The 14961-nt window shown below is 43.0% G+C and overlaps 1 long non-coding RNA gene across 10 annotated transcripts in view; it reads left to right on the top strand.

The window, feature by feature from the left end:
- The window catches only part of LOC140476634 (uncharacterized), a 50373-nt gene extending 38357 nt beyond the window's left edge, over positions 1-12016 (top strand). For 5 of the 10 annotated variants that reach the window (XR_011960550.1, XR_011960546.1, XR_011960548.1 and 2 more), the window contains one exon: positions 3287-12016. This is a non-coding gene — a long non-coding RNA (uncharacterized lncRNA). The remainder of the gene's footprint in view (positions 1-3286) is intronic. The other 5 variants (XR_011960547.1, XR_011960543.1, XR_011960544.1 and 2 more) reach the window with 3 other exon arrangements.
- The last annotated feature ends 2945 nt before the right edge of the window (positions 12017-14961 follow it).

Below are 14961 nucleotides of genomic sequence, written 5' to 3'. Positions count from 1 at the left end.
ATGGCAGCACCCTTATAAATCTTTTCTGGACTTTTTCAGGTTTCCCAACATCTTTCCTATAGCAGGGAGACTAGAATGTAAAGCAGTCTGGGCATTCCAAAAGTGGCTGAGCCAATAAACTGTACAACCAAACCATGATCTCCCAACTCCTAAACTCAATGCACTGCCCAATAACAGCTAGCATAGCAAACACCACTTTCACCGACCTGTCTACCTTCAGCCCCATTTTCAAGGCACTATCAAACCACTCTGCACAGTGTATTTGTTCGTCAACACTTCCCAGGAACTTGTTATTATGGCGCTGTTTCCTATCTTCCTGAAATCAGAGAGACTAGAATTGAATGTAGTATTCGAAAACCGGCCTCACCAATGCCCTGTACAGCCACAACGTGACCTCCTAACTCTTATACTCAGTGACAGAATCCATACAGTGTGGAAGCAGCCCATTCAGCCCATGAGACCTTACCAACCATCGGAATACCATCCCACCTGAACCATGTGACCCAGCATTACCCACAGTTAATCCACCTAACCTGCACGTCTTTGGATTTTTTGGGGAAACCAGAGCGCCCAGAGGATGCCCGTGCAAACACACAGAGGGAGAATGTGCAAACATGACACAAGAGTGGAATCGAACCCAGGTCCCTTTATTGATGAGTGCACAGACCAATAAAGGTCAGCATGCCAAATGCAGTCTTCAGCACCCAGTCTCCCTGAAACTCGACTTTCCAGGAACTATGCAGTTCTGAGCTCTTCAGAGGAATTGAAAGTGAGGAGGAGAAAACAGGAACAGGGTTGAGTTGTAGATCCATAAAATTACTCTCTGTTCCCCCCTCTCTGTTTTCCTCCCTCTCTGTTCCACTCCCCGTTCTCTGATTCTCCCCTGCCTCTGCCTGTCCTCCCCTGCCCCCATCTCTGTCCTCACCTGTGCGACCACTCTCAATCCCCACATTCCCGCTTTCCCCCCACACTCTCTGCTTACTCTCCCCTCCCTCTCACCTAGTTCTGTATACCCCAACTACAGGGAAAGGATCTTGTCTATTTGCCCTACCCATGACCGGCTGATTTTATAAATCTCTATGAGTTCACCCCTCAGCCTCCGACGCTGCAGGGAAAACACCCTATCCAACGGTGGCAACATCCTTGTAATTCTTTTCTGATCCCTTTCAAGTTTGAGAACATCCTTCCGATAAGAAGGAGACCAGAATTTCTGGAATATTTCAAAAGTTGCCTAATCAATGTCCTGTACAGCCACAATATGACATCCCAATACCTATACTACATTCTCTGACCAATAAAAGAAAGCAAACCAACTGCCTTCTTCACTATCCTATCCACCTGTGACTCGACTTTCAAGGAACTATGAACCTGCACTCCAAGGTCTCTGTTTCGCAACACTCCCCAGGAACTTACTATTAACTGCAAAAGTCCTGCTAAGGTTTGCTTTCCTAAAATGCAGCATCTCACATTTTTGTAAATTGAATGCCTCAGCCCATTCGCCCATTGATCGAGATCCCATTGTACTCTGAGGTAATCTTTTTCACTGTCCACTATACTGCCAATTTTGGTGTCATCTGCAAACATGCTAACAAAACCTCTTATGTTCACATTGATCTAAATGGCAAACAGTAGTGGATTCAGCACCGATCTTTGTGACATTCCATTGGTCACAGGCCTCCAGCCTGAAAAGCATCACTCCACCACCACTCTCTGTCTTCGACCTTTGAACCAGTTCTATATTCAAATGGCTTGTTCTCCCAGTATTCCATGAGATCTAACCTTGCGAACCAATCTCCCATGAGGAACCTTGTCGAACGCCTTACTGAAGTCCATGAAGATCATGTTCACTGCTCTGCCCTCATCAATCCGCTTTGTTACTTCTTCAGTAAACTCAGTCCAGTTCATGAGACATGATTTCCCACGCACAAGGCTGTTATTGATATTCAGGACTTAACTCTGTACATTGGGGTCTGCGTTGCCCAGTTATAGGAGTTAATATTCTGGATAACGTTCACGTACAACAGCTTTGTGTTAGTGACTGCGTATTGAGTCTTGTTAATAAAATCAACACAGGTGAGTTCCTTTTGAAAGGCAGTCCCTATATCCCTACCCCCTCCCACCTGCTCTGTCTCCTCCATCCCCACCGTAGACAGTAAGTACGAGGAGCTCATGGAGTTTCCATGTGAGTGAGGTTGAGCAAATCTTACTTTCTTTCGACCACCCCACTATGAAATGGTGGTAGTGTCCTTTCCTCTGGACCAAGAGGTTCGGGTTCAGAGTTTGGTAACAGCGGCTTTGAAGAGGATGATTAGAAAACATGCCCAAGCCACCAGGCCATACTGTCTCCCAGCTGTCCCTGCCTGAGTCTCCTGAGAACCTTCCTGTAGTTTCTCTCCTGTCAGACTCTCCCATTACTCAGTTTGTCCAGTATCCCCTCCTACTGCTGCACTAATCCTGTCCCTCACTGACCTGTCCATCCCCCAGTGTCCTCCACATTCATTCATTGTTTATAATCCCATTATTTCCCGTCCTCCAGCCCCGGCCCCTCCACTCTATTGGGCAGCAGCTGATATCAATCCTCCAGGATCCTGTGTGATCTAGAGCATGTTCCGTAGGAAGGGAGATCAGTGCACGGGCGCAGTGCTGGCCAGTTGTTGGCGTATGTGCAGGGTGGTTCAGTGCCAGGGAGGGAGGCTGTGGTTGTGTGGGATTAATCTGTCATTAGCAGCTCCCTTCCTCCTTTCCTCTGAGGACACGACCCAGGGGAATAGCTCTTTGCCTGGTGTCCTGACGAGTGGTCAAAGTATCGATGGCGGAGCATTTTGCAGCAAGTTGTCAGAATTCTTATGAATAGTCAGGATTGTTATGGAAAATGACAAGAATGGATCTTTAATTAGAGTTCTAATTTGGTTAATTTTAGTTCAACCAGATATGATTTGGCCAGTGTGTGCAGAATGGTTCTCATCAGAGAATGGGGGTTCTGGGAGATGGGGGGAGGATTCACCAACACCCTGGAGGCTCCAAGTCAAACTCATTGATTTGGTTCTTAGTCTGCAGACAGCAGCTCGGAAACTGAATTCAAGGCGAGGAGAGAGATTGTGAGAACTGGGTGTGGAGGAAAGGAGGAATGAGATTGGTTTGGATTTCAGTTAACAAGAGAGAGAAATTGTGAGACTGAGATTTAAAGCTTTGGGGGAACAAGGAAACTACAATTTAATACTATCATTGTCTTATAAAGTTCCATCCTGTATTAACAATGGTGACTTGTTTTTTTTTTCTGTTGTAGGGTACAGAAAGTGTGGATTTGCAGATGAGAAATTTAAATTGAACTTCATGTTCAGATCTGATAGTTACTTGATCCGTGCCGATCTGAATATCATTGGCCTTTTCATCTGGAGGGAAAGGTGTGCATTCTGTCCGTGGGCGAATATTTCAAATGTCAGTGTGACTGGGAAAAGTACTGAGAAAGTGAAGTCCATGTTAGAGTGCTTTGTGGCTTTGAATGGAGGCTGGTTATCAGGATTATCTCCGTGGAAACGGCAGTTTAAAAAGTCTAGTTCAATTCAGCACTTTGTGTTTAAACAACACACCCCTCCCCAACACCTCCGTGGCTCAGTCAAGTACTTGACAGGTGCTTCAGTTTCGGTGGGTTTGTCTGTCAGGATTCTCATGTGGAGGAACCGGTGTTGGAATGGGGTGGACAAAGTTAAAAATCACACAACATTAGGTTATACTCCAACAGGTTTATTTGGAAGCACTAGCTTTCCAAGCACAATGTAATTTTTAACTTTATCAGGTTCATCTCTATGCTGACAGACTTCTTCAGATAAGTACTTCAACAATTAAATAGGCCATATGTTCCCCACGCAATAGGTTTCCTCGAGCAGTGTAAACTGCTATTCTTGCCCTGGGGATAGCTACTCATTTGTATACCCAGTCAAAATCACATCAAGCTTTTTGTTGATCTTTAAAGTTTTTCTATTCTCCTAGTTTCTCCTTGGTCTTTGCCAATTTGTATGCCTTCTATTTCAATTTGATAGACTCCCTTATTTCCTTAGACACAAATGGCAGATTCCTCCTTTTCCTACAGTCCTTCCTTTTCACTGATATATATAATTTTGCCGTGCACTTTGAAAAATTACTGCCTCATCCTGTTGTAGTCTACTTTGTTTAAGCACAGGATCTTGGGATTGGACTTAATCTTCCAGCTTGCCATCTGTGTTATAAATTCAACCAGACTTCTCACATATTCTTAAAGTGCCTCTTTGGATTCATCCTAATCTTCTCAGCCATGGTTCTTTCATATCCACGTTGTCGCCCTCCTGATTTCCATCAAAGGTAAACTCCTATATCCCTCATTGTGCGCCAGGTACTCCCTTGATCCCAGTTGCCTGTGCCTGAGCCACGCATCCCTCTTTTTCCAGTCAATGCCTAAATATCTCTTGTCATCCTGGGTTCCCCATTCCTGCCAACCTTGCCCTTCACCGTCACAGAAACATATAGACCTTGAACTCTAGCTGTCTCACGTTTAAAGGCTTCCCACTAGCCAGCGGGCCATTTACCTGAAAACAAATTACTCCAGTCGACCCCTGCAAGATCCTGTCCAATCCCATCAACATTCCCCTTGTCCCAATTTAGAACTTGAGCCTGTGGACCAGATTTGTCCCTCTCCATAGCTATTTGAAAATTAATAGGACGATGGTCACTGGTCCAAAAGTGCTCCCCCATTGTCACCTCAGTCACCTGTCCTGCTCTGTTTCCCAAGAGTTGTTCGAGTTTTGCCCCTTCCCAAGTAGGACCCTCTACGTATTGCTGGAGGAATCTTTCCTGAATTCACTTATCGGATTCCACTCCATCAAATCCCTTCACGCTCTGGCAGTCTCAGTCTGTTACAAAAATTAAAATCCACTCTTATGACAACCATATTGCTCCTGCATGTCTCCCTTCTCCCTGTATATTTGTTACTCAAATTCACGTTGACTATTTGAAGGCCTATAGTACAACCATGGTGACATCATCATCCACTTCCTACTTCTTAGCTCCACCCGCGAAGCCTCACTGGATGATTGGTCAGTTATTTAATCTCTGATTACTGCTGTGATAATCCCCTTAATCAGAAATTCAACTCCTCCTCCCCTCCTTCCACCATCCCTGTCCCGCCTAAAGCACCTGTACCCTGATGCGTGAAGCTGCCAGTCCTGACCCTCGCTGAGCCATGTTTCTATAAAGGCTATATTATCCCAATCCCATGTTCCTATCCACGCCATTAGTTTATTGGTCTTACCTGCCAACCCTCTTGCACCGAAATAAATGTAGTTTCATCCAACAGGCATTCCTTACTCCTTATCATGTTCCAGCCTGACCTGTCTCTTCACTTTATTGTTTCTGATTACTGTATCTCCTACCAGCCTCGTTCTTGCCTCCCTGATCATGAGGGTATTGCTCCTCACCAATATAGTTTAAATCCTCCCTTGTAGCATGAACAAAATTCGCCAACAAGATACTGGTCCCCTTCCCAGTGCATGCGCCACCTGTCCCTCCTGATCAGGTCAACTCTGTCACTGAAAAGACAACAATGTAAAAATCTGAATCTCTCTGCCCCCCACCCCCGCACCAATTCTTTAGTTACTTATTTATCTGCCATATCCTCCTGTTCTTACTTTCATTAGCTCATTACAATGGAAGTAATCAGGAGATTACACCATCAAGGTCCTGGTTTTTAACTTTTCTCCCAGCTCTCACTAATCACTCTGTACGACCTCATTCCTACATCTACCCGTGTCATTTGTGCCAACGTGCATAATGATTTCTGGCTGCTCCCCCTCCCCCTTGAGAATGTTCTGCAGCCGCTCGGAGACATCCTGGACCCTGGCACCTGGGCAGTAACTCAACATTCTGGATTCCCATTTGAGGCCAGAGAATCTCCGATTTGTCCCTCTAACAATCGACTCTCCTATCTCTAAGGTCCTGTTAACTGTTACCCTTTCCCACTGTGACCCAGAGTCAATGGTAGTGCCACCAACCTGGCTACTGCTGCTTTCCCCTGGAATGTATTTCCCCTGAACAATGTCCAAAGCGGTGTACTTGTTTTCGCGGGGAATTGCCACAGGGGATTCCTGCATTCTCTGCCTACTCCGTTCGCCATTCCAGGTGGTCGCCAACTTCCTCTCTGTCTTGAACACATCAGGGAGCAAGGACTCCTGTTGGATTAAATTGCCCTAATTTAAATGCAACAGGACAGATAGGTAAGCCTGATGTACTCATAGCATGGATCTTAACGCGGGACTGGGATATTATACTCATTACAGAAACATGATTGGGGTGAGTCTTGGGTGTGACCACAACACGAAAGCTCTTATCTATGAAGTTCTCAATATCTCAGATGATCCTGAGGGCATCCAGCTCCAGCTCCCGAACACGGTCTCCCAGGAGTTGCAGCTGGGTGCATTTTCCACACGTATAGTTACCAGGGACTGTGGGAATTTCCCTGAGCTCTCACCTCCCGTAGGAGGAACGTTCAACAGTCCTAACTGCCATCTCCATTGCTGCAAGACTAAAGTTGAAAGGACTTTATTTGAGCTTGCCTGTAGTTTTCGCTGAGCTGCTGCTGTCCAAAACCTCTTGAGCCAAACATTACTACTGACTCTGCTACCAACCGCATGTCTCTCTACCCCTTCACGTTGAGTTTTGGTTGGGGAAGGAGGGAGACACTGCAGTGATGTAGCACTTGGGCATTAAGCACTCCTTGACACCTATCCACTGACGACCTGCTCTCCATCCAAGATCACTGATTGGCCTTGGAAGATGTCTTACTGAGATTTTCCTTCTGGTAATGCTAACTGCACTGCTGCTAATCTTCACCCCGACAGCCAATCTGCGTTGTCACAGTCCCTTGGTCCTTTCTGTCTAAGAGTACTGCATTTATTAATTCCTTGAATCCATCGACTGCATCCCAAACTGTGTCTCACTCCACAGCGAGAGAGGTTAATGTTCCAGTGAATACAAGGCTATTGTAAAAATGGTACAATTCGACATAGGGACAGCAGTATGTCGATTCGCTCACTGAGTCTGCTTTTCCACTCAATTAGGTGAGATCGATTTTGATAATCCCCCATTCCACTTGTCTATATTTTCCCCATAAACCTTGTATGAAAATCAGTCTGCCTCCATCTTAAAGATATTTAATGAGCCAGCCTCAAAAGCCCGAAGAATTTTCGAAAATGATTTCCCTCTCACTGATGTGAGACTTGGTGGTCTTTAACCCCATGCGGTATTTCTAGCACTATGTTTGAAAGTTGTATCAATATTAGATATTATCCTGTCCTATCACACGTTCTCTGTGGCCAGAGGCAAAACAAAAATGAAAAGTTAAGAGACTGTAATCTCCTCATGTCAGCCTAAGATACAGCTCATCCTGGTCTGTGCAGTTGCCTACTCTCTATCCCGCAAAAACTTACAATTCTTTGTCAACTTCTGTATCAATTCACTCAAGGATCACATGGTCACTCTCATTGAATCCAGGAACTCCTTCTTCAAACTGAAGACCGAAAAAAAGTCAGGGTTTAACATATTCTCTGGCTCCGTGCAGAGGCTTCCCCCTTGGTCCCTAAAACTCCCCATTCTCTCCCGCGTTATCCTCTTCCCCTTAATAACCCCAAAGAATGTCTTTGAATTCTTGCTAATCTCTACCCTCGAATGTTTTAACTCCACGCCACCACTTCTGCTTTTCTACTGACTTTTTAAGTTTAGCCCGACACTTTCTATATTCTTTTCGGACCTCCGTTGACCTGCTCACTTTGTGACTGCTTTCAGCTTCTTTTTCCTTTTTAATTCTGTTCGGAAATGTGTCAATACCCGAGGTTCTCTGGGCTTGTATTCCTAAAATTCATCTTCGGTGTAACATGCTGGGCCGACACTGTCATCAATTATATTTTGCTCAAGTGACCCCCTAACTCGCGCCCCACGCTGTTCTGCTACAGTTGCACCCAGAAGCATCTGCACTTTGGCCAGATCCTGTCATATTTTTTCATAAAATCGGTCTCCCAAATCCAAGAAGCTTTTATTTTTCAAACATTTCTGGGTCTTTTCCTTAGCAAACTCAAGACATAGGAGTCACGGTCACTGGTCCTTTCATGCTCACCCCAATCCTGCCTGCAACATCTGACTGGCTTCGTTCCCCACAGTGAGGCCCAGCACAGCCCCGCCCATTGTTGTATCTGCTACACATTGATATAACAAGCTCCCAGGAATAAATTTCAAGGCATCTGTCCCCTCTTAAAAATGTTATCACTGCCCGAATGAATGTTTGGAATTGAAATGCCTGAATATAATGATCCTATTGTTGCATTAGCACACCTCAGTAATTGGTTCTGTATCAGCTCCTGTACTTTCTTTTGTTTGGGAGTCTATAATATATCCCCAGCGGTGTGTCTTCATGGTTTTGATCCTGAGCTCTAACCACCAAGCCTCATTAGATCCTTCTTACTGCAGTAACTGACTCCATAATTAATAATGCAACCCCACTTCCTCTTTTACCACCTCTCCTGTCGTGCCTATAGATCTTGTACCACAGGATATTGAGTTGTCAGCCCTGACCTCCCTCAAACACATCTCTGTGATGGCAAAAATGTCACACTTCCCCATTTCACCTCATTCCGTTATCACATCTGTTTATCCGATAATATTCCCAGCATTAAGGTAAATGACATCCAGCCTGGAATATAACACCTGGAATACTCTATAACGGGGAGTTATTTCGTCATTCATTGTTTGTTCTGAAGCTGCCCAATTCATGAACCAAAACTGTAACTCAGGGAATGAATGAATATTTGTTGAATTGTAATTTCTCTTTTAATAACTGTATTCATCAAATGCAGCTTTCCAGAACTAAACAGTCAGCTTCACATGCAATGGGTTTCTGCTGATTAATTCCCTGTGCAGTGTGCAGAGGGGAGAGAGAGCTCTAAGTAATGGAGAAAGTGAGAACTGCAGGTACTGGGGATCAGAGTCAAAATGTGTGGTGCTGGCAAAGCACAGCCATTAGGGCAGCATCTGAGGAACAGGAGAGTCAAAGCTTTGGGCATCAGCAGTTCATCAGGATCTGCAGTTCTCACTTTCTCCATTACTTAGTTCTGGAAAGTTGCATTTGATGAATTCAAAGGAGGATGAGAGATGACTTGATAGAGGTGTATAAGATGACGAGAGGCAAATATAGAGTGAATAGCCAGATACTTTTTCCCATGGTGCAAATATCTATCATGAGGGAGAAAAACCTAAAGGTAAGTGGAGGAAGGTTGAATGGAGATGTCAGAGGTAGGTTCCTTTCACAGAGAATGGTGGATGGTTGGAATGTACTGGTCGGCAGGACGTCAAGGCCAAAGGGTCTGCACTGCACTGTACTGTTCTATGTTTCACTCAGCATGTGGATTCTTTTCAATTGTTGAATGTGTGAGGGAGTGATGTGTGTGAGATCAGGAAGCTCTGTAGGGGCCTTGGGCCAAGACGTCCACTTCTGGGGTGCATTCTTACAGTCACCTGAGTACCAGTACAATATGTGTGTGATGACCTACACCAGACAGAATCCGTCAAGTTCTGTTATTAAGGTGATTCTGGACTTGTCATTTGCTGCTGTGTTCTTCAGATAGATTTTGTTGGTTGACCCATGTATTAATTTTTGTCCATCAACAGAGATGTACAATTTTATTTGTATACTGGTGAATGTGAAGGTGACATTTATTGGACACGGTTTTGGAGCTTTCTTTGAGATACACAATGTGCTGCAGAATACAGCCACCTTGTTAACATCTTTACCCAGTGTCTGGTCCAGATAGCAGATGCTTGGAGTCTGGGAGGCAGGCCAGATATCATCACCATAATTAACTTGTGCGATGTGATTCTGACACTCCATGTCCATTCATCTGCCCCCAGTCAAGGCTCAGACCGAAGATGGAGTCAAAATAATTTGTTGTGAAATAATGTTCAAATGACTGCCGTGACCCAGGTGGAAGCTCTCTGGATTCATTTAAGAGCAGACAAAGGTCTTACCCAGTATCACAGGCAGCTGTGACTGAATTCAAATCTTTTAAAGTCTTTTTTCAATGTAGGTTATGATTGCAATCTGATCTGAAAAAATCATATTTGCTATGTTCGTGAATTGTGATTCACAGAAGTGTGAAATATCATTATTCAACCAAACAATAATTGCATCACCTCTGAAAACAATTAGGTTGATGTTATATTTATGGAACTAAAATATACTTTCCTGCCAACATTTTATGATACAAAAATAAAGATTGTATGTTTTATTTAATACCGAACAAAGAATATGTTATCTGACTATAGTGCTGACCACAATTACATGCTTTTGCATACGTGAACATCAAGTAACCACAAAAAAATACATCATCCTCTCTCGAGAATTCTCACATACGGATGAGGAAGGACACCACTTCAACTGAGACAACACATCCATCCTAGGACAACCCAAATAGAGGCACGCACGAGAATTCCTAGAAACATTGCATTTCAACCTGAACTCTGTCAACAAAAACACCGAGTTAGACCTCAACTATCACCCCTGAGAAAAGGAGCAGGACGTGACTTCACCACAGGAAATAACATCACCACAGGAAATGACATCACCAACCCAAAGAAACTCAAACATTTCAATAGAAAGCAGGGAGTTTCAGCGTTGGTTCCCCTGAGGCCCACTGAAGATGAAGATGGTAAAACATCTCGAAATGAACCTCCCAGCTCAGCGAAGAAGCCTACATCCAAAACTGCAACCTGAGCTACAAATCTTCTCAAAACTCGCTGCAATTACATACTCATTGTCAGTATGTTGCTCCAACATTTGGAAAGTCGTTGGCTTCTGAATGATTGTATTTTTCGAGTGAGAAAACGATTGAACAGTCATGTAGAAATTGCGTTCTTACATATTTATACATAATCGATCAGTTTAATTTCTCACTAAATGTGCGAGCTTCAGTTCTTTTCCAGTCTCATGCTGCGAGAAGGAATCAAATCAGTCCAAAATGTGAGTTGGAGATTGGAATAAATGATAGAGATGTATGTCAGCGATTAACAAATGAAGATGGAATGTATGGGGTTCGTGAAGGAGTGAGGTGTGTGAGATCAGGAAGCTCGTACTCAAGAAACTATTAAAGGGGAAAAATAAATCGAAAAAAGCTTATTTAAAATTCTGAGGCCTAAAAGCACACAGTATTTGGAATAAAATTGATGAGCTGGCAGTAGGTACTGAGATAAATGGGTATGGCCTGGTAAGGATGATTGTAACATGGTTACAGGATGATCGGGACTGGACAGGGAACTGTCCATGGGTACTTGGTATTCCGAAAGGATAGACATGAAGGGAAAGGAGGTGAAATTGGTGTATTGGTTAAGGATGATATCAAGGCTATGTTAAGAAATGATATTGGCATGAGGGAACAAAATTAAAATCAGTCCAGGAGCAAATAAAAAGCAACTGAAGAAACCTCTTTGGAAGAGTAATTTTCAGCCACCGTCTCCCCAAAGTACTTCTGAGGTCGGAAATGATGAGGGTTCGTGACAAGGTAACAACGGTGGGATGAACGTGCATACTGAATCAATTAATCAACTTGGCAAAGAGTAGGCTCCAAGTACAAATCGTAGAGTACATGAAGGATTGTTTCTAAGAACACATGTCATTGAGCCAACCAGAGAGCAGGCGACTTTAGATTTGATATAAGCATGGAATGAAAAACGATCTTGCAGGATAGGATCCTCTTGAAAAGAATGACCACAACATACTGTAGTTTCAAATTTAGAATGAAAGAGTGAGAACAGAGTCATATGCGAGAGCCTTAGTGTTGGGGAAAGATACTTACAGTGTCCTAAGGAAGGTGTTGGTGGGGGGTGGGGGAACAGTCAAAGGCAGGACAGATGAAGAAATTTGGCAAATACTTAAGGGGATACTAAATACCTCTCAATTAAAGTATATTTGTGAGAGAAGAGGAATTGCATGACAGAGAAAATTTATCCATGTCTAGGTAAGGAACTCAATGACAGCATGAGGGCAAAAACTAGGGCAAATCATACTGCACAAGTTAGTCGTGCTCCGGGGATTGGGTAAGGCGGGGGCCTAGTGCAATACAGCTAAACTGCTCATCGAGAGACCCAGATAATGTTCTGGGGAGCTGGGTTCGAATCCTGCCATGGCAGATGGTGGAATTTGAATTCAAATTTGGGATTAAGAAACTGATGTTGAACATGAATAGATTGTCAGGAGAAGCTCAGCAGTTTCACTAATGTCCTATGTGGAAGGAAACTGCCATCTTTACCTGGTCTGACCGATATGTGACTCCAGACCCACATGAATGTGGATAACTCCTAACTGCCCTCTGGGAAATCAAGGATGGGCAATAAATGCTGGCCGATGCAGCAATGCCCACTTCCTGTGAATTGATGAAAACAAACAAAAAAAAAACAGCACAGGGTTAACACATAACATTAAAAGAAGCTATGACAAGAAATGAACGGAAACATAAATACTGATACCAGTAGCTTTCACTAGTACATAAAAAAGAATCGCAGAGTGAAACTAAGTGATGGCTCTTTGCAGGATGAAACTGACAAGATAACGATGAAAAACTCAAAATGGCAAAGGCACAAAAGCAATGTTTTCTGTCTTCACAGACTACACTAAAAACTGTAGTTCCTACAGAGGACCTTGTTGGGATTACTGCTGTTTGTCATTTTAATAAATTACCTAGATGAGGGCATAAAATGATGTGTTAGTAAATTTAATGATGATACTAAGGTTGGTGAAGTGTGGATAGCGGTGAAGGATGTTGCAGGTTACAGAGGGACATAGATAAGCTACAGAGCTGGGCTGAGAGGTGGCAACTTCAGTTTAATGTGCAAGAGTGTGAGGTGATTCATTTTGGAAGTAGCAAAATGAATAAAGAGTACTGGTCCAATGGTAATATTCTTGGCAGTGTCCACGAGTAGAGAGATCTTGGTGTCAAGGTACGTAGATCAATCAATGTTGCCAATCTGTTTAATAGGCTTGTTAAGAAGGCGTAGAGTATGTTAGCTTTTATTGGAAGAGGGATAGAATTTTGGAGCCACATGATCATACTGCAGGTGCACAAAACTCCGATGTGGCCACACTTGGAGTACTGTATATTTCTGCTTGCTACATTACAGGAAGTACGTGGAACGTTTGGAAAGGGTTCAAAAGAGATTTACAAGGATGTTGCCTGATGTTGACCGAACGTCTTATAAGGAAGGTCTGAGGTAGTTGTCGCTGTTTTCATTCGAGAGAAGAAGGATGAGAGCTGTCTGAGTTGATCTACATTAGATAATCAGAGGGTTAGATAGGGTGGACAGTGTTATGAATTTTTAAGTGTACTATACCTTCAAGAGAGTTGAAAGGCTGGCCAGAGTACTGGAAAAATTAAAAATGTAATATTTGGTCAAACAGGATCTGGGTTGCTATGAGATAAATTCAAATTCAATTTCAGCCAAGCAGTTTAAATAATGTGCGAAGATGCCAAATGCTAATCAAGTTTGTATTTAGTGTTTTTACGATATTAAAACCAATGAAACAATCCAATCTTTTGGGGTATAAATATCAATCATTTTGAACAGTCGGTCAGAGCGGCAAAGAGCAGCAAGCCGCTAACAAGTCCAACCTGACAGCAGAAAGATCTGCTCTCTGACAGGGACCTTTATCAACCAAAGACCTGGGAAGCAGAATCCCCAAGAATAAGAAACGAAGACAGGAATATGGAGAGAATCGACAGCTGCCTGGTTTTGAAATAAGAGTTTTTAAAAAATCTTCATCAGGATTTTTTGATCGGACTATTATTATAGAGGTGGAGGTATCAGTGTGCATATCAATCTATTGGTGAGTAAAAACGGCGAACTTGCCAAATTTTGGGCAATACCATGATGACCTTTGAAAAGGTAAGGTGCTTTTCGGTGATTAAACAGAAGAACAAATGTCTGTGGGTAAGCAGTTTGCAGGTTCCCAATTGACAGAATGGATGAAACCCGTTCAGTTAACAGGTCCAAGCTGCATTTTTATACAGGCAACAGTTCAAATGCTGCCAATTAACTTACAACGACGCTTGGAGATTAAGGATCCATTTTAGCGTTAACAATATGAAACCAATCATATACTTAGAATTTCTTGTGTCAAGGAGAGATATATGGCAGAGAGGCAATTGGACAGAGGGGGAGAGTCCACTGCTAGCTGAAAAAACGATGACAGGGAAGTGTCATCTGTGAAAGAAATATTGGGGTCTCACAAAAAATCTCTATGCTCTGCCTAAAAAGCCCTATCCATCAATAAAGGTACACAACACGCTGAGCAAATATTCTTGAAACCAGAAAACAACTAAGAAGGCATTTCAGACAGAGAAAGACGAGGGAATAAGATACAGAAATTTCAAGAGATTCTATTCTGGATGAACTTTGAGAAACTAAGTTTTAATTTTACTCTTAGTAATAATGGATTTATGAGTGGAATCCGCGTTAGTGAAACCGCATATCAGGAAAATCTTGTGTTTTTTTTCCGGAAAACGTAATTAGTTACAGAGAGAATGTTCAGTTTGTTAGTGATTTGTTCACTGTTAAAATTAGAATCATAGAATATGTAGAGTTGGGAAACTATTTTATTTGAACAGATATTTCGAAGTAGCTGTATACCAGAGAACAGAAAGAGATGATGGATGATTGTGACCTGTGTCACAAGCTGAATCAGTTTGTCTCTACAAGCACCTAACATTTTTATTGTGGATCAGAGAACCACAGAATTAATAGAGCACAGACGGAAGCCATTCAATGCTTCGTACATCCACGAGCTCTCCAACTACGCAATCAGAAAGCAGAGAGAGTTATTGGAGACAGACAGAGAGAGAGAGAGAGAGAATGAAATAGAAAGAAAGAATGTGAAGGGAGATAAACAGAGAGGAG

The sequence above is a fragment of the Chiloscyllium punctatum genome, chromosome 4 (genome assembly GCF_047496795.1).
Source record: "Chiloscyllium punctatum isolate Juve2018m chromosome 4, sChiPun1.3, whole genome shotgun sequence".
In the NCBI taxonomy this organism is placed as follows: Eukaryota; Metazoa; Chordata; class Chondrichthyes; order Orectolobiformes; family Hemiscylliidae; genus Chiloscyllium; species Chiloscyllium punctatum.
The sequence above is the reverse complement of the archived record's forward strand: the minus strand, read 5'-3'. Positions and strand labels throughout refer to the sequence as shown.